Source organism: Crocodylus siamensis, chromosome 7 (genome assembly GCF_052110815.1).
Source record: "Crocodylus siamensis isolate JL-2025a chromosome 7, ASM5211081v1, whole genome shotgun sequence".
In the NCBI taxonomy this organism is placed as follows: Eukaryota; Metazoa; Chordata; order Crocodylia; family Crocodylidae; genus Crocodylus; species Crocodylus siamensis.
The window spans coordinates 42,579,198-42,598,003 of NC_143401.1; the positions used below are offsets into that span (position 1 = coordinate 42,579,198).

At 41.6% G+C, this 18,806-nt stretch overlaps 1 protein-coding gene and 1 long non-coding RNA gene across 3 annotated transcripts in view; one reads left to right on the forward strand and one right to left on the reverse strand.

Annotated features, from left to right (window-relative positions):
• The window catches only part of GRID1 (glutamate ionotropic receptor delta type subunit 1), a 1,131,580-nt gene that overhangs the window by 800,114 nt on the left and 312,660 nt on the right, over nucleotides 1–18,806 (forward strand). The window lies entirely within an intron of this gene.
• Nucleotides 6,126–18,806, reverse strand: part of LOC149859729 (uncharacterized) — a 31,443-nt gene continuing 18,762 nt past the window's right edge. Inside the window, exons 3-5 of the long non-coding RNA XR_016443463.1 lie at nucleotides 13,565–13,639; nucleotides 9,355–9,534; nucleotides 6,126–8,759 (exon numbers count right to left, since the gene is read on the reverse strand). This is a non-coding gene — a long non-coding RNA (uncharacterized LOC149859729). The remainder of the gene's footprint in view (nucleotides 8,760–9,354; nucleotides 9,535–13,564; nucleotides 13,640–18,806) is intronic.

The window sequence follows — 18,806 nt, forward strand, 5'->3', positions numbered from 1 at the left end:
TGAGTTGACATTACCAAAAAAAGTAAAAAAGAACAGAAAATGTCATAGAGATTCTATGTTACTTATTTATAACTTAACAGTGTGACACTGTAATTTCTTTTGTTTCACTATTCTATACTTTTTAATTCAGAACAGCTGGTTTAAAAATATTTTAAGAAGTTAGGTTAGAAATAATGCTATAAGTTAGGCATATTTTACTTTGACAGAACTCCTGTCCATTTACCCAGCCTATCCACTATCTCTGTAGCTGTTACATGGGAGGTGCTTTAGGAAATATTAATTTATAGTAAAGGATCTGGATCCTTGGCAAATTCCAGATGGAGTTTAGGCATTTGGGTCTGCTTTCTAGTGTTGTGTAGGTAAAGATTAGGCATAAACATGTGGAAAACAAAATATGTCTTTTTCTGCTCTTATCATAATTTTCCATAATCACAGTGTCATAGAAAAGTAGGGCTATAAGAGGTCATCAAGTCCAACCCACTGCCTGAGGCAAGATAATTTCTATCCAAAATATACCATACAATTCATAATCTAAACTCTGCATAGGACTACCATCCACCCTGACACAACATAGACTTGGCACCCTAACCTGCCACAGGTAAAGCTGGGGAACCCTGACAGGTAAAGTCCTGCTTCTATAAAATGTTGTCAGTTATGCTTAACAGGTCCTGTGTAGAGGGCCGTGCCCCCTGCTCCCAACTACAAAGGCAAGCAAAAACCCCCACAGTCCATAACAATCTGACCATGGGGCAGAATTGTTTCCTGACCCCAAATATGACAATTGGTCTGACCCTGAGCAGAGAGGCAAGGCCTTTTAGCCGGGAATCTATGGCTTTGCTCACAACAACAACAATGGCACACCCCAACTCTGGCTATAGCCAACACCCAGAGCCTCTGGGAAGGCTTAAAAACACCCCAAGACATATAGCACAAAATCATGGTGGGGCATGGGTGACTGGTGCCTCCCAAGTCTGGCCGTTCCCTAGTGGTGAGCCAGTGACTGGGAAGAGGGGGGCAGTGGAGCCAATTTCAGGTGGAGCACAAATGCTCTCTGTGCCCCTGTACCAGCCAGAGTGTTCACTCCTGGCAGGGGGCATCAGTGCTTTCAGGGGGCACGTGCCACCCCCTACCTTGCCTATGATGTGGGAGCAACCAGTAAAGCTCAGAAGTGTGAGATATGCCCATAGCAGAACATAGACATAGATGTATCTAGAACATCCCCAGTCAGTGGCTGTCTGGCCTCTTGGATATCTCCAGTGGTGGAGAGGCCACGTCCAGTGGTGGAGAATCCACATCTTCCCTAGTCTATTTCACTACCTCACTGTTCTAAGGGCATTGTTAGACCTTACAAGGTGAGCCAAACAAATGTTAATCAGCTTAGTGGAGCAGTCACGTGGTAAGGCAAAAAACCTGCTCCGACTGTCCTTTGCCTGCTCAACTGTGATTTGACACTAGAGGTTTGGTGAGCAAGACCCTTTTGGTGGTCTTGCTAGGCAGACAGTGGGCCCACCCCTGTGTTAGTTTCAGCGAGATCAGAAAGACTGGAGGAAGCAGCTTTCCTGGGGATCTCTGGTCTCTCTGTGACTGACAGAGTGGCTTTGCATTGACAGCATTGTTGCCAGGCTTTAGCCCTGACAGCTCTGCTCTCAGTGGAGAGCCACTGTGTCAGTTTCAGCAAGACTAGAGAGCTTCAGGGCTGCAGCCCTGGAACTCACTTGCTCTGTGTTCCAAGAGCCCGATCCTTTTTTCTCTGGAGCTCAAGCAGTGCCTGCCCCCCATACTGCTGCTGGCATTAAAAGAGCCAGTCTGGGTGGCAGCAGGACTCGCTGCAGTCTTGGGATGCTCTGGGGAAAAAAGGATCAGGCCCTTGGAGCTCAGAACGTTCTGGGATACTGAAGGACTTCAACTTGGGTGGAATAGCTGTAGGAAGTGGCCATACGGTCATGAAACAGAAACAAAATTAGGCCGAATGGAAGTAATCCTGCCCTGGAGTGGCATAACTCTACAATGAATAATGTGTTTTCTAAGACACTTAAAAGGTGTTAACATACAGCCAGTTCAGAGGTTAAGAGCTCCAGTAGCCACCTAAACTTACCATGTAACAAGGCCTGAACAGTGAAGAAGTTTTTCTAGATATCCAATCTTTAATTACTTTCCTGCAACTTCAAGCCATTGGCCTGCATCCTCTTCTCTGCAGCAAGAGAGAGAAGGTGTTTTCCTTCTTCTTTATGATAGCCCTTCATGGATTTGAAGACTGCTATCATGTCCCCTCTTAAGTTCCATTTTCACAAGCTGAATAGGTCTAGCTCCTTCAGCCTTTCCTCATATGACTTGCCTTCAACCCCTTGGTCATATTTGTTGCCTGCCTCTGGACCCCCTCTAACTTTTCCATCTCCTTCTTAAAATATGGGGCCCAGAACTGCATGCAGTATTGCAGATGAAGCCTAATCAGTGCTGAGTAGAGCGACACTATCACCTTCAGTGTCTTGCACCTAATCATAGAAAAATTAATCCAATCCTCTGCTCAAAACAGAACCATCCCCAACTATATCATTCCAGTCATGGCTTTGTCCAGCCAGGCCTTAAAAACCTTGAGGGATGGAGAGTCCATCTAGGGAAAACCTGTTCCAGTGCTTCACCACCTTCCACCACCAACCTCCCTTGCTGAACTCAATGTAATATGTATTTGAGTATTTCTTTTTTGTGAGAATGTAACTCAGCATTATAGTCCTTTGGTCTACTTTCTTCAATTAGGCCACTCATGCACAAATCCTTTAATATATGTTCAATACATGTGCCTTTTTTTCTGAGTCTTCCTCATCAAAAGAGGTTGTGTCATATGGTATTTGAACTGCAGTGTCTGGAATTTCTCCATTCTAAGTCAATTCTTAATCCCTATGCTTCTGAACTAACCTCCTAATGAAGCACAAACAGCAGAGATCAGTTTAAACCATAGTCTAAGGCTAAGATATCCATCCTCAACATTTAGCAAGTTCAGAATGAGATCCAAACTTCAGAGTGTGAAGCAGTCTCCTTCACCAAGGATTTATTCTATAAGACCTTCTACTCTATTTTAGGGTGCGGACGCATGTATGTCTGAAACACTTTCAAAAGTGGAACATTTAAAAAAGACAGCCCCTGGTGCTTTCTAATTATTATGTGTGAGCTAATTGAAAATGATTCAAATGTAACAAGAGGTCTCCAACTTTAAGCCTGCTTAAAGCAACATTAGCACTGGAGAGATTTTGCTATATTTGAATAATTTTCACTTCATTTACACACAATAATTACAAGGTAGTAGCTGTTTCCCTTTTCAAAAGAATCCAGAGGTTCTTGTGTCCACACCCAAATAGACACAACCCAGGCTTTGAATGTGAAAAATGAAATCTCTTATTCCATTTGGAGATATGTAGGTCATCTATACACAGCATAGATGTAATGCACCTGCTGCATGAAACATTGGTACTAGTAGTCCAGATGGTTTTGTACTAATTGAAACTCAGGGTGTCAGAGACATGGATATGGATAGCTGTGGTGATAAAAGGATGTCAGCATCTTACTAAATGAAGGTAGTAAGAAGCACCTTGGCTGTTGCTGCAAATGGTCTATATTGAAACAGACAAGAATCCATTATAACTCCTTAGGTTGCAAAGGCTAGACAAAAGTGACAGGTAAAACTAGGGGTCGTTACTATTTCTGCCTATTTTTTATTTTGTTTTTACCTCCCGATGTATAAATGTTACCTAGATTTTAAGGACAGAAGATGCCATTTTATTATCAAATCTGATATCTTCTACATCAAAAACCATTTAATTTTAACAAGATTTGCCTTCTATTAATCATTTCAGTTCCTTGAAGACAGGCTGAGAACAGCAGTGGGCAAGGTGCTATGAATGCCGAAGACCCTTGCAATAGCAAAGAACTGATTAGCTGGGATGTCCCAAATTATCATAGAAGGCAAGACATTCTCCATGTTGTAGAAGAATACAGGCTCCTCTCCTATGCATTTGTATAGGTTCCTTGCCAACGTAACGTAAGGGGAAGGTTTTTTTTCTGACTCAGTATCACAATTCACCATGTGAACAAGGCAAACTAACCAGACCACTAAGAAGACCATGTGGAAAGTAGATTCCCTCTCCCACTTCAGAACACTCATCCATACAGGGGAAGATATAGGTAGCCTCTGATGGTATAGAAAAAGGGGAAGCAGGAAACAGAATGCATGAAATCAATTGTGTATCAGGGCAAGAAGCCTTCTGCCCCTGAAACAACTTGATGAAGCCTGGAGCATTAGGTATGTTTGACTATGTTAGGGACAATGCAGACAATTCTGTTCTACCGATTGCCCATGAAGGAAAAAGATTTCACAGCTTCAAAGGCCAAAAATGAGCATCTTAGCCATCTATCTTGGTTTCATAGGCTGTCAAACTCCTCCCAGAAGGTGATTTAAAGCATATTTGTTTTTAAAAGGTGCACAATTTTGTTTGAAAGGCTTCTAGTGATGGAGAGTTCATTGCATCTCCTGCTAAACAGGATAGCATTATGTTTCACTTGCAAGGTTGAACCCCTCTCCACAATATCAGATATATTTTCCATGTGCAAGTCCTATACACAGTGATCAAGTCACCTCTCAATATTCTGGTTGATAAGGTGATTAAATTAAGCTCCATAAGCCTTAGCTATAAAGCTTGTTTCCTCCCCTTGGGTCATTTAGTGACCTTCCTTTGAACTTTCTCCAGTATTTCCTCATCCCTCTTGAAATGTGATCATCAGGAGTGGACACAAGTGTTTCAGTAATCGTGATATCAATGAAAAGCACTTTCTTTCTTCTACTTGACATTCCCTTTGTAATATCTGTACTGGAGGTCATTAGCTCATTTTGCCATAGCACTACACTGTAAAGCACTCAGTGTTCTTTATTACTCCTAAATCCTTTTCCATGTTACAGATTTCTGACACTATCTCAGATTGTAGATATACTTTATTCTTGCTTTTCAGATGTATAACCTTGTATTTAGCTGGACAGTGACCATTTAAACAAGCAGTTCAGATCACTCTGTAACAGTAACCTATTCCCCTCATTTACTACCTAACCAGCCTTTATGTCACCTGCAGATTTTACCAGCCAAGATTTTATATCATCATTTTGATTTGTTGATACAAATATTAAAGAAAGTTGGACCAAGAACTGATCCCTTGGGGATGCCACTAGAAAAAATCTTGCTTATTGATATCTTCCCTTTAATAACTACATGTCGGGGTTGCTCACTGAACCAATTATTAATACATCTAGCCTGTGCCTCTTTAATTCCATATAATTTGAGCTGCTTAAAATCAAAAATGTCATATTGTACTGTGTCAAATGACTTGGGAAAATCCCAGTATCAACCAACCTGTTATCCAGTCAGTAAGAAAACAAAAGTTGTATTTGATTAGCCCCACCTTCAATGAAACCATGATGACTGGCATTCATTTAGCTTCTAATTATTCATAGATAGGACTCTGAATTAACTATTTTGTTATTCTACCTTGGATCATCATCAACTAGGTTACAGTTTCTTTAGTCTTTCCTTTCCCTTTAAATTTTTTAACTCCATTGGCAGTCTTTCAAGCATATGGGATTCCCCCAGTTTTTTTAAATTTGCTTAAAAAAATATTTTAGGGGTGGAACTAAAAATTTGGCATCCTGGGCAAAGATGCAATCAAGTGTCTTCTGCTTCCTTCAGCATGTTGGCCAAAAGGCAGAGGAGAGCTGTTCAGAAACATTTCTGTCAAGCAGCGGTAAAAGAGTAGGGGCCAAAGACTCAGTGTAGGGATCCTGGGGGCACCATTATGGTGGCTCCTCTAAATTAGTGCCCTGCTCACCTATCCCTAATTATGCTGCTGGTGGTTCAGACAGCTCTTTGGTTAGCTCCTTTTTAGTCCCTTTGTAAACTATAATGTGGGATTATTGAATTAAGTTCTGCATTTAATTTTAACCAACTATTATTTCAGCCTACATTATGCACTCATAGAAGAGCAATTTATGAACACTGTTTTTCAATTACTGAAAATTTAGGAACACTGGCAAAAAAGATAAATGAAACAGGAACCATGGAAGTACATTTTAAAAGATGGTATTTTAATATAGTTTATACTGAGGTAATTTTCAGTTTTTTGAAGTTGGCGCCTGTAAACACATGGAGAGAACTTTGAATAGCCTTAGATATGAATCATCTGATACCTACAACAGGAGCATTTTTATACACAACAGGTTTTGTCTCTTTATCAAAGTATCATAGGTATTTCACTTGAAGAACTCACAGTAGCTTCCATTGCATTGCCTTTGTAGAAGGGTCTCTGTGCTCCTCAGAACAGCACTAAAGATATCCCAAGTAAAGAAATCTACAGTTTACATACTGAACAATGTTCTCTTGCAAAAACAACAATGACCAATTCATTATAATTGTTATTGGCAATCCCCTGCACTTGAGGATGATTGACTTCTATGATTGTCTTCTCTGTGGGTCCAAAGGTGGCTGACAAGGCCAATCCAGGATCAGCTGGTTCTGTTCCAACTTAGATGCATGTCTCTGTGTGAGGTAGGTGGCTTTAGATTCCTGATTCAGTCTGTGATGCTGTTTCTACTGATCCTGCTTTTTCATCTCCTGTTGTTTATCATAATGTTTCAAAGTACTGAGATCTTTGCAGAAAACTTGTCCTCCATTTGGGGTTCCAATGAGTTGATGTTGATGTTGCATTTTTTCAAGTTGGCCTTGAGGACATCTTTGAACAATTTTCTTTGTTCTCCTCCTGAGCATACACCTGGACTGATCTAGGAGAATAAAACTTGTGGTGCAAATCTGGAGTCAGACCTCCTGATGATGTGACCAGTCCAGCAAAGTTGACATTGAATGATCCTTTCCTTGATGCTTATGGTGTTTGTCTGGAAGGGGATGCTAATGTTGGTGCATTTGTCTTCCCACTGGATTTGAAGGATCTTCTATAGGCAGCATTGATGGTACTTCTCCAGCAACTTGAGGTGTCTCCTGTATGTGCTCCATGTCTCAGCTCTGTACAATAAGGTAGGAATAACAACTCATTGGGAAACCATGAGCTTGGTTTTGAATCTGATATCATGATCTTTGAACACCTGCTTCCTCAGGTGTCCAAAGGCTGCATTTACACATTTGCAGTAATGTTGGATTTCTCATCGATGCCAGTCTTCAGAGATAGATGGCTTCCAAGGTGTGGCAAATACCATAAATCTGAATTACCAGAGCTGGAGTCTGCTTACGAGCTTGTTGATGGAGGACATTAGTCTTCGGAATATTAAGTGTGAGTCTTAATTTCTCATATGTCTTGGTAAAAGATATCAATGATTACCTGAAGGTCTGCTTTTAGTGAGCACACACAACAGCAACATCATCATGCTGCAGCTCAGTGATTGAGGTTGGGATGGTCTTCATTTTGGTTCAGAGCTGGCTGAGATTAAACAGCTTACTTAAACATCTAACCATCCATTTGGTTGTTTAGTTCCACTTCAGCTGGAAGGTTGGTGGTGGTCAGATGTAGCACCCTGTCAAGGAATATTAAGAAGAGTGTTGAAGCAATGACACAGCCTTGCTTAACTCCTATTTTAACAACAAAGGGATCTATGATAGATCCATTACGGAGAACCATTGCTCACATGCTGTCATGGAGTAGGTGAAGAATGGTGATAAATTTCAATGGGTATCTTCAGATCCTTCAATCTGTACCTCAGAAGGATCCTCCATGGTACTTCTCAGTTGACAGAGTTGAAGGCTGTAGAGAGGTTTATGTTTTTCCTGGCATTTTTCCTGCAGCTGGTGAATAGTGAAGATCATGTTGTTTGTGTCTCTTGATATCCTAAACCCACGCTGAGCTTCTAGGAGGAGCTCTTCAGCAGGTAGGAGGAGGAGACAATTCAGGAGCGTTTTTGCAATAATCTTTCCTGTGGTGTACAGCAAGGCAATCCCTCTGTAATTTCCATAGTTGGACCTGTCTCCTTTCTTGAAGACTGTCACAATCATGGTGTCCCTGAGGTTGTCTAGGATTTCCTTGTCATTCCAGACCCTTAAGATGAGGGCATGGAGTTGTGATGTAAGCTACTCTCCTTTCTGCTTGAAGATTTCACTACGGATTCCATCTGTTCCAGGTGCCTTGTCATTCTTTATCTGCTTGATGGCTTTTCTTCCTTTGTCAAGGGTTGGGAGGATTCTGGGATCATCTATGATTTGGTGTTTTGGAATGGAATTGAGAACACTCTCATCAACTACAGAGTCTAAAATGAGGTCTTCAAAAGGCTCCCCTTTCCTTGATCAGGTTGTCTCCATACTTAGGTCTTAAGAGGGTTTGTCCCTGAGTGCTTGAACTGTAAACGATTTTTGGTGGCACTAAAAACCCCCCATGTTTGCTGTAGATGTCAGCAAAATGTTGAATCTTCTTTACCTCATCTTACCACCATTTGTTCTGCATATCAGAGGCCTTCCTTTGGATCTTTGCCTTGGCTTGTTGGTGATTCAGTTTCTTTTGCTTGAACTTGATGTTGCTCTGCCAAGCACAATAGGCCTTGGGCCTACAATTGATGAACTCTTAGATCTCCTAGTCATTTTTATCAAACCAGTCTTGTTGGTTCCTGACAGTGAATCCAAGTGTCTCTCTGTAGGTCCTGATGATGATGGACTTGAAGGCACTCCAAGTGCTGCCACTATTCTCCCATTGTTGTTGGCTGGAATTCAGCAGTTTTTGTTGAGGCCCTGGTGGATGAAGAGGTCTCACTTGAGCAATTACTCTATTAGACAAGGAAGTGAACTTCTTTCTGACTCTACCTATTATATGTACAGATTACATAGCAAGGCTTCCTTCTTTCTTGTGACAAGGTATTTAGCAGAATTGTCAGATTCCAATGAATCGGCAGGGGCTGTACCATGTGCAGTTTGAGGCTATGGGCGCTTCTTCTATGGCCTCAAATTTGTGACCTCTGGGCTTTCAAATGTGTGCCTTAACGACCATGCCACCCAGCACCACCCCAACCCAAATCGTGTGAAGGTTGGCCACCCCTGTCTTAGAATGGTTTGAAATTTTTTATAAGTTTTGTACTTGATTGTAAGTTTCTAGCTCTCATGGTTTTGAAGAAATGCTTCAGACTCTTCAGTTATACAGACTATATCACTTGTAATTAGATCATATTTTCTTTGTCCTAAGAGCTAAATGTCCCTCAGTATAAGTGGGATCTGCATGATCTCCCCCCCACCCCGGGAAAAGAAATACACAAGGTTGATATTTCTAAATGTATTGTTTGAAATTTAAAACAACAGCAAATTGTTAGAGAAAAAGTGAAACATTTCTTACCATTTTTTAAAATGTAGATCAGCCCTAGTAAATATGGATTAGAACATTTGCTTATAAGGCGCAATAAAATAAATGTCAGGGGTCATTCTGAAAATCTCGCAACCAGTTTTCAGTTGGCAGTTTTCTTCAGGAAGGGTGTTTTCAGCAGGGATTTGAGGAACAACATATTATTTTCTGTTTCTGAAATGACAAACAAGGAGGTAGAATTCTACAGTATGTTAAAGAGGAAAAAAAATCCTAGCATTCAGAAAAATCTATCTAAACAAGCATTGTTGCTTCCTGTTGCAATGAAATATTTGGTGTTTTGTCATATTTATTGAAGTATTTTGATCAACTTAAAAAGGTATAAAGTCCTTTCAGATTTCTTCACAGTACTTGTGATCAGTCTTGCATGAAAAGGCCATTTGTTTTTCTCATATTAAAGCTTGTGCTTTCATGTAGTTCTGAGAATTTTCTATTCCTGTAAATTAATTTCACTTCATTAAGTAGAAGGGTCATAGAAAATGGAATAATAGTGTTTGGAGCCATAGAAGATTACTGGTTTGAGTAATGGTAAATTGGCACCTACCAGTTTGTTCTTTAATATTGGGAAGAAGCTACTTGCTGTTAAAGCTGTTTCATTAATCAGAAAATCCTACATATGTGAACTTTTACTTTAGAGAAGATAAAATTATTATCTGCCTTTGATAACATTTTACAATGCAGAACACTAGATACTAGCCCCCTAGAGTGGCCATAGCACAATGGTAAAGATTCGGTTTTCCGAATGTTGAATAGTTGTTAATTTCAGGTCAGTAATATTTATTCATAGACATCCACTCATTGAGCACACATTGTATGTGTGTGGCTCAATTATAAAGAGCTGAATTCAAAGCACAGAGAAGTTTATTATTTAGATATTAATTTGCAGGCTTATGTAAATTATTATTTCTTCTTCCAGATATTCATTAAAGCCATCACAATAGTTTTCTTCTACAGAAAAAAAGATAAGAACTACTGGAATATTTAATGTAAAATAGCTCACTGTAACGTATTTCATATTTTTCTCACCTAGGCCTGATCCCATGAAGTCAATAGAAATATTCTGACTGACTTCAGTGGTTTTTAGAGAAAAATATTGTAATGTACAAAAAGCCTTGTGGTCAGATATTTAGCAGCTGCTTTAAGGTGCATGGGAGCATAATAAATGGAAACTCCACCTTCCTTTTCTTCAGGAGCAGCTATTACTCTGGCTCTCAATAGCAGGAGAATACATTCAGAATTACAGTTTCATAAATGATCCCTTTTCTCATTTTCCCACCACAGTTGTATCTGATCGGTATGTACTGTATACTTATAGTGGCACAATCATAGAACAGTGGAAGTCTTGGTCTTGCAAACACGTGTGAATCTTATGGGAGGATTTCAGTGATTCAGATGACTTTAGTGTGATTTAGCGTGAACACTAGTGACCTTCAATAGCATTTAAAAATATTAACTATTAAGATTTTGCCTCTTTCTTAGCAGCTACCTTTTTACTTAAAACAGGGCTGTCCAACTTAAAAGCAATTGGGGGCCACGTACCACAGGAGCTGCACTGGCATGAGCCATGGGCTCCCAGGCCACACACCTGTCCCTGCTGCATCCTCAGCTCCCTGGATCCAGACTCCCCACTGCACTATGCCATGTGCTTTCTATGCACTGTAGGTAGTGCTGCCCTACAGCCTAGGATGGGAGCAGAAAGCACAAGCCTGGGGAGGGAACAGGGATCTCAGTGAACCTAGCTGCAACAGCAGCTGGAGTGGTAAGACATCAGTTGTCAGGTGGGAGCCTGGAGGGCTTCACATTAACCCTTTGTGGGCTGTCTGTGGCCTTCGGGTCACCAGTTGAACAGCCCTGACTTAAAATATTTAAATAAAGTCTGTTTTTCCCAGATTGCTGCTATTCCCAACCTCTTTTTTTATTTTTTTTTTGGGGGGGGGGGATGGGGGGGACACTTGATTCTTATTTGTAATGTTTTATAAATGCTTAACTTAACTAAAATACATACAGCTCTCTTATTAGCTCAGTTACCGAGCAGAAATGGGTAGTGAGCCCTGCATCACAGTAGCAGAAGTTTAATTAGTAGTATGGAGATTTTTTGCTTCTCTTCAGTGAATCAAGAAGTCTCAAGCTGCACAAAATGTGTCACTTCAGAATTGGATTTAAGAGTCAATGCACACTGAAGTTAATCATCGATCACTAGCTAGAAGGAGAAGTATTCAAAAGGTATTAGTTAATTGAATTTAGTAGTCACAGAGTGGATTCAGGGCTCCCTGAAGCCTGACACAGCCGTGTGACATTCTAGCTGTTTTTAAATTATGTGAAGAAGAATATTTAAAACCCACTCTGGCGGTTATATTTTGCAAGCTGTTACAACTCGGCCAAGTGTTGCAGTGGTTAAACTTTATATTGCAAGCAATATAATATAGTCAGTTATATATAACAATCTCTGGTGGGTTTCCCTTAAAGGTTAGGATGGCGACTCTAATTTGTGTTGCAGACTAAATTTGGTTTTGTGTGTTCCCGTGTGCACGCAGCCTTTATTCAAAGGTTACATAAGTGGGCCCAGCTGCATGCAGTGAAAGATGTCAGAAAATGCCATAGTTGTGACACCATGTGAATGCATTAAAATGGGGTTTCAAACTCATTTGGCTCTGCCAGATGGATCAGGAATGCGCTAGGCTGGCCTGCAGGCCAGACTAGGATTGACCCCCTGTGCAGTGCCCATAGCATCGCACTCAAGGACCAGCCCAAAGGCTGCACATGTGGCACATGGGGACCCAGCACTGTAGGTGGGAGAGATAGTCAGTTTGGCCTGCTGTGTGCAGCCTGTGCCCTGTGTTGCCTGCGTGCCATGGGCAGCACATACCCCATGCTGTCCACATTTGCTGTGTGGACAGCTTACCCTGGGTCTGGCACATTCTGCATGTGGTCCATAGGGCTGGACTGGCTGCACACACTGCCTGGCATGGGACCTGGATGAACACAAGGGGCTGGCATGGGACCTGCTTCATGCAGTGCCTTACTGGACTGTCTCTTCATGCTGGTTCTGGTTCGGTCTGATCCAGACCGGCCCTGGAGCTCGCATACAGGGCCAGTCTGGCAGGGTGAAGCATGCATCCCCATCTCAGCCCCCTCTGCCTTGTGTAGGGCATGCAGCACCAGGTCCTGTGGGCCTGCGTTTGATTAAAGTGATGGTAGGATACAAGATAGGCAAGGGTTTGGGCTCTAAACAGCAGATGCAGAGAAGGTTGCATCCTCAAAGTCTCATTTGAATTTCTTATTACAGGCACTTTTAGAGAAAGAATGTTGTAGAAGAACTATTGATCTGTTGAAGGAGTAGGAGAGAAAAGAATTAAGCAGCACAGAAAAGGAAGGTGTATGAAAAAATAATTGTGCTTCAGAAGGCTTATACTCATAAGAAAGTCCTATCAGTGGGCACACCTACTTGTGTGCCTGACTGCGCAGTTGTAAAACAAGTACTAAATAACTGTGCAGTAACTGCCATTACTGTGCATTCCTGGTGGTGCACAGGTCATTTTTGACTCTACTGAGCAGTATCAATGAGCTTGTTGCTACTGCTACTGTGCAGTAGCGTCGGTGTCATCATCCATGCCCTCCGATGTGACGTCACTGTAGAGATGAGCTACACTGCCATAGCTCATTGCTACAGTGATGTAGTATCCCTTGTATGCAAGCCCACTATGCAGGGATTAGAGGCAGTCTAATTCCATGGATGGAATAACCAAAGCAGATGGGTAATGATTTCAGAAGAAACTAGTAGCAACAAGTAACATTTCTGTGCTAGTTTTTGAAGCCTATCTTCCTCTAACATATTTTGCCCAAGGGAAGCAGATAATACTAGCCTGCTATTGCCAGCTCATTTGGCTGATAGCTTTCTCTGTTTTACTTGTACAGTACAAACAGGTGAGTTGAAAAAGGCAGGGAGAAATAAGCTGACTGAAAGCCAGTTTAATAGAAAGGTGCTGAATGGAGTCAATGTAGAGGAACAGAGAATAATCAAAGGTTAGGGAAAGTGATGTTTGAGCACACTGTGTAAACTGCTGTGGGAGGAAATTTGCACAGAATTCAGTCATGTGCCGTCAAATTTGACATGGCTGACTGAGCTGGCAAAATGGGCTTTCATTGGCAAGTAACAAGTAAACCTACAGAAGGAATGATGACTTACCTTTCTCTTCCCTTCCTTGGAAACTGGCACCTCTATAGGAAAAACTCCTGTAGTCTAGGGATGGCCAAACAGTGCCTAAAAACAGCAGATATAAATCTTGGCACAGAACTCTATTCAGTGAGCCAACAATTTTCCTGAACACCAACAATAGAACGCCACCACCAATTTAAAAATGTTTTCAAAAATTACATTTTAGCTAGTGTGTTTTGATAGGGTGGTAAATAAACAGCAGAATCTGATTATCTTTGCATAAGAGAACATTATTAGAATTATAATTAGAACTTTTGCATTATCTTACTGAGTAATTTACTTTTAAAGACAATATGTAGCTTTAAAATTAAACTCAGAAACCAAAAGAACAAAGAAGAACAGGGGGGGGAGTTGTGGTTCTAAACATATGAAAAAATAATGATGGACATGATTGTCAAGTGCTTTGCATCTCATTTACACCTGTACAAAGTATGTGTAACATTCTCATCTGGTATTTTGCATTCACCTGCTGCAGAAGGGAGATATCACACAGGGCAGAGGAGAATCAGATGCTGTGTAAACCAGTGATTTACACTGATTTACAAGCAAGTATCTAATCAGAAAATGCTATCTTCATGTGTATAACCGCAATTTAAATCAGTTGACATAATCAATGTAAACAATTTTATTTTTCAATTTACTTGTTAGCATAGTTGTTAATACAGATCAGTCCTCAATGACAGATAGCACACTTCTGTTCACAGAGAAACCAGAGCAGTGCTTTGCATAGTTGTATGAATTGTGCATGTGGCCTTAGGCAGAATTCTGCCCATAATCTGCACATCAGTTTGTGATTCAGATACTTTTTTCTTCCTGCATTTACCTTTCCAAGATGTGGCATATGATTTGGAGAATAATATCACATTACCACTTGCTGACAAATTGCATTTGCTGTGTTTATAATGAATTTACGGCACTTCTTTTTTGTCCTGAAGTGGAAGCAGTGAATTGCTAAAAGAAATAAAGGAATCATTGGGAATTATGTGCATCATTCAGGCTCATTTCCAGATGCAGATTTATATGTGAACAAAAATATCTAATCTTTTTGACCCAAGCCAATCTGTTTTCAGTACAGTAGGAATAATTCTGTCTTGTAAGGTGAAATAATTTCGACAGCCAGTGAACAATCTAGTATCTTAGTGGAATTAGGCTGCCATTACATCTTTTTTCCCTTTATGTAGGTCAGGGGTTGGCAACCCCTGGCAAGTGTGCCAAGCATGGCACACGAAGCCATTTTGGTTGGCACACCATGGCCAGCCCCAGCTCTGGGTAGCTGCTGCCAGCGATGGAGCCCGGGTTTCTCCCAGCAGGGCTTGCAGCTTCCCAGCTGCCTTCTGGGAGCAGCCCAAGCTTCCAGCTGGCAGCAGGTACCCAGAGCCAGGGCCAGCTGCAGCCGGGAGGCTCCAAACAGCTGCAACAGGCTCCAGAGCCCCAGCATCAGCTCTGTACTAGCATGTGTCAGAGTGAGCAGTGAGGGAGGGGCCTGAAGCAGCACAGCCCCGGTCTCTCCCCCGCTTCTGGCACAGAGCTGGCGATTGGGCTCCAGAGCCCGGCATAGCTGTTTGTAGCCAGCCTGGGCTTTGGGCAGCTGCAGCAAGCAGCGGGCAGGCTGCAAACAGCTGGGCCAGGCTTCACAGCTCCAGCATCAGCTCCATGCTGGCTGCAACTGCTGGGCATCTCAGAGCAGACAGCGGGGCAGCTCAGCCCACCCAGAGGTGTGTACAGTCACCACCAGCATGAAGCTGATGCCAGAGCTGTGGAGTCCAGCACAGGGCTGGGGGGGCAGGGGCTTTGGGTGGGGGGCAAGGGGCACAAGCAGGGCATCCTGCAATGTATCCCCTGCCCTCATTTTGTTTTTCTGGCATGCCAGCACTCCAGCACCTTCCAAGGTAGGCATTGTGGTGTTTTTCAGCACTCTGGCCAAAAAAACGTTGCCTACCCTGATGTAGGTTTTTGCTGAAGAACATGTGTTAAACCAGGTCATACTTCAGTGTTAGTCTTGTGCCATAGCATTAAACTTCATGCCTAAACACATGTGAGTTCACTGAAATTACATACATGGGTTTAATTGCTTCCTTTATATCCTGTTTCAGATTTCCCAACTTATATGTCTTTTACCAGATTGTCCTTCCATCCTGGCAGGCAACTTGAAACCTGCTTTGTTGGTAATAATCAGGAAAGAGTTCATCCTGAGCAAAAAAAAGAGAGGGCGGAGTGCAGATAAATCTATTTAAGTTGCACAGTGGACAGTGATACATTTAATTCTGTAGTACAGTTTAATTCACAATGTTTGGGAGGTATTTTTTTGTTTTTTGAGTTTTTTATTTTTCCTTTTTTGGCAGTCTCCCTAAGTTGCTTTAGAATCTATTATTTTGTTGTCTGCTCATAGTTTCTTGTGCAGAAATCAAAAGCATTTCAAGTCTCAGTTGGTATAGGCTTCCAGTAGCTAAAGCACAAAGTATTTGAACATTCCTTTGTCCTTACATGCTTTTGTTTGCTTTTTGCTATAGTAAATGGACACACAAAATGACTTAAACTATAGCTCATGAATTTAGGCAAGTGATGGGAAGCAACATCACTGAGTGGTGTTAAAGTGCTCTCATTAAATATATGCTATTGTTTAGTTTGTCTTGTGAGGTAGGTGCAGCTGAGTTTTATACTGCAGCATCCTGCATTTGAAGATCATTATGGTCTAGGCCCTGTGTCAGATATTTTAGCACAGCAAACCATCAGAATGATTGGCTGCTTTTTAAATTGCCACATGCTGTTTTCCAGCAAACTGTCAGTATAAACAATGCAGATATCAGCTACTGTGGCCAGTGCTGAAATACTAATCACAACAGATTCCTCCACCTCCTATTTCATATTTAGTCCATGTTGGTGGCTGTACACCAAGGACTTAAAGAATAAAAGCTGTATTAAAGAGATGTGTAGTGAAATTATTAAACCTGTACTGTAGGTATACCAGATGAGAAGGGAGTTCCCAGCTTGTAGGTATGCTGCTGGTTCTTCCTGCCCAGGTGCATCACTTTGCACTTGCCAGTGTTGAATCCCATCCTATTCTCATCCGCCCACCCCTGTAACCTGTCTAGGTCTGATTGAAGCTTATTCCTCCCTTGTGGCCTGCCCACATCCCCCCACATCTTAGTGTCATCAGCAAATTTGAACAGGGTGCTTTTTATCCCCTCGTTCAAGTCACTGATGAAGATGTTAAACAGTGCAGGCCTGAGGACTGAGCCCTGAAGCACCCCACTGCCCACGTCACTCCAGGTCAAACATGACCCATCCACCACCACTCTCTGGGAGCAGCCCTCCAGCCAGTCGGCAACCCATTTGACTGTGTAGGTGTCGACACCACAGTCTCCCAGTTTCTTAAGGAGAACAGGGTGAGAGACAGTGTCAAAGGCCTTCCAAAAGTCCAGAAAGACTATGTCCACTGCTACCCCTGCATCTAAGGATTTGGTGACCTGGTTGTAGAAAGCCACCAGGTTGGTCTGACAGGACCTGCCTCTAATGAACCCGCGTTGGTTGCCCCTAAGCATGCAGTCTCCTGCTGGCCCCTTGTGGACATGTGCCAGAATAATTCTCTCAAAAAGCTTACCCAGGATCCAGGTAAGACTAACTGACCTGTAGTTCCCCAGGTTCTCCTTCCTCCCTTTTTTGAAGATGGGAACCATGTTGGCCCTCTTCCAGTCCTCTGGCACCACACCAGAGCAACACGAGTGCTCGTAAAGCCATGCCAGGGGTTCCACAATGACCTTAGCTAATTCCCTCAGCACTCTGGGGTGAAGATTGTCTGGACCAGCTGATTTAAATACATCCAGTCCCTCCAGAAGTCCTCTGACTAGATCCTCACTGACCCTTGGTCTACTTGTACCTCCCCACACACATCCTTATAACTAGTAATTATATGTTATATAAATAATATGTAACTTATATTGTGATTTCCAAATTATATGTAGTGTCTCTGTGTGTATATATACATGTATTACACACATACACACACACCAAGTTTTAAAAGACATACATTGATTCTACATTTATGCCAACGTATAAATTCATACAGATATACAACACATATATACATATAAACCTTACCTTGTATGTGGTGTGTGGTTCTTTATAAATATGGTACTAAGCTCTTAGCCAGATTGTTTTTCTATTATTGCCTGATATCATAGGGTTTGAAATATACCAATATATTCAGACGAGACAGTGATTGTACACTAGTGCTGTTGAATACCAAACAGTGCAGTATATCAAGTCAGGGTATCTTGTGATAGTTTGTCACAAGTTAATAGGAATTGATTCATAATATTTGTATTAGGGGTAATGCTTTGAGGCTGCAGCCAAGATTAAAGCATCACTACAGATGCTGCTGGTACAGAGAAAAAGTAAACTTGAAATCATCTGCACTAACAGTTATATATCTAAAACAGATAAAACAGAAAGCAGGTTGGGAAATGGAAATATTAATATAAAGAAAGCAGGCACAGAAAATGAGTAAATTGTAATTTCCCAAGGTCTTACATGTAAGTGGGCAATGGGTATGGCTACACATGAGCTACATCACCATAGTAGTGTAGTATGGCAATATAGCATCTGCTGACATCCACACATGACCAGCAGCTACTTCTCTGTAGCAATGAGTTCCCCCAGTGAACATGCTGCTACAGCAAAGTAGCTGATAAAAATAACTGTGCCACGTGTACAGCGCAATATGGGCTGTTACTTCACCAAAAGGAAGTATTAAATCACAGCGCAGTAACAAAGTTGCCATAGGAATCATGGAGTCACAGACATAGAACTATGCTAGCTTTGATCTTTTCTCACAGGTATGGGAGTTCTCACCCACCCTTCTGTCATCTCAAGCTTACTTTCTCTAAAAGCTACCTGCTTATACCCAGATTTTTGGCTCTAAGCTCTAGACCCATAAGAACAAAGTATACGCTACCACACTAGCACTAAACTGAAAATAATCAAGCCACAAGCTTAATATTATCTGCAGGCATGACACGAGAGGAGATATTTTGTAAGTAGAGATATTTTGTTACTGTAAATCAGGATTTATTTTCATTTTGAGTACTTCAGTAAAGAACGGTACACAGTACACAGATACATGTGGCTATATAAGACAAGGTAGCCTCAACATAGTAATAGTTTTTAAAGGCACTGTCAAACCAGACAGTTGTCTAAGAGTGTTAATATTAGG